This window comes from Lolium rigidum, chromosome 7 (assembly GCF_022539505.1).
Source record: "Lolium rigidum isolate FL_2022 chromosome 7, APGP_CSIRO_Lrig_0.1, whole genome shotgun sequence".
Classification (NCBI taxonomy): Eukaryota; Viridiplantae; Streptophyta; class Magnoliopsida; order Poales; family Poaceae; genus Lolium; species Lolium rigidum.
In genome coordinates this window covers 77,258,357-77,260,039 of record NC_061514.1, presented here as the reverse complement: position 1 = coordinate 77,260,039, position 1,683 = coordinate 77,258,357, and positions in this window count along the sequence as shown.

Here is a 1,683-nt window from a genome sequence, read left to right as displayed (position 1 = left end):
GACTAAAGCCCCCTTTAGTCGCGGTTCGAATATTTCCGGGACTAATTGGGGTGGACGGAAGCCTCTTTTTCTACTAGTGATAATACTAGTGTCAGCGACAGACAGGGCTAGCTCATGTCGTATACTCGTATTTTCTAGCGTCTAGTTCTGGCCGTATTAGTATCAGGGTGTGCCTATGTCTCAGTTGACTGTGATTTTCTTAAGTCCCAGTCAATTTAGGAAAGTGCAACTGCAGTTTAAAAAAATGTGTAACTCAAATCAGTTGCATTTTTCTAGTAGAAAGTGCAATTGCACTTTTTTGATAGAAAAGTACAAACTCAAGTGTATTTTTATAGATAACTGAGACTTAAGTAATTCTGACTGAGACTTAGCAAAACCCCCTACCTTATGTAGGACTAGTAGTACTGTACTTCACGTATGCTAGCTCTGTTACGATTCCATCATAATTTCTAAGAGCATCTCCAACCGCGTCCCCCAAAGCGTTCCCCAAACCGCGCCGGATTGAGCGTTTGGGGGAGGTGTTTTGTTCGTGCCGCTTTTGGAGAACGTCGCTCCCCAGCCGCGTCCCCCAAACGCCTCTCCCAAACATTTAAAATACTTTTTTTTGGCTTTTTTATTTCAATTTCCACAAACTAATACATAATTTGGAACGTGGTTTACACGAAAACACAGTTAGGCACATGGTTTTCCACAAACTAATACATAGTTTGAACCATCGTGGACACAAATATAAAATTTTGCAAAGAAATTAAACCTAACTAGGCCGTGCATCGAAGGTTTCCTGTGTTCGCTGCTAAGAAGGAACACTCGAGGGCACACCCAGTCACCTAAACTGAAAAATCCAGCGGGAGGATGGTGCCCTTGTTGGTTCTACCGATGAGGCGAACATCCAGAAACCTCCGTGCACGTGTTCGCTGCGAAGAAAGAACACTCAGTCGTCCTCCTCGTTGGTGCTGTCGCCGTGGTAGTCCCGGCGGCACCGCGTCTCGTCGAAGACCTTGACGCTCATGTCCCTGTCGCCGATGTAGGAGAACAGGAGGATGAAGCCGGCTTCGAGGCTGTGGTGCCGCGCGAACTTCTCCCAGCCGTTGTTGAGGTACATCTTGCCGCTTGCGTCGTAGATCACGTCGACGATCCACCGGTAGTAGCCGCACGCAGCGTCCCGCAGATGCATCGTGCGCGGGCGATCGTCGCCGGTGACGTAGTCGGCGAAGGAGTCCGGCAGCCTCTGGATGCCTCGCGGGTCGCCCTTGAGGACGAGGACGAACTCGAACCGCACGTCCGGCTCCACGTCCATCTCCGACGATGAATCGGGCGGCGTGGAAGGCAACGGCGAGCGTTCAGCTCTGCCGCGGCCGCGGCCACGACCACAACCACGACCACGGCCGCGAGGTCGACCTCCGCCTCTACCGGACATAGCGTCGAGTCTTGTTGAGATGGTGGCGGCTAGGGTTTGGGTTTGTGTGTGAGAGGGACGATGAGAGGCGGCCCTTTTATAGGCCGGAGGGAGGCGGAGGAGCGGTGGCGCGCATTAACGCCGGCATGCAGAGCTAGGCGCGACGGGACACGTCGCTGCGGGAACTGCACCGTCGCTGCGTCGCTGCGGGAACTGCACCGCCAATAATTTCCGTCGCGAGGTAGGCGACAGTTAGGTTAAAAATTTATTGTGCCGCTGACGAGTCG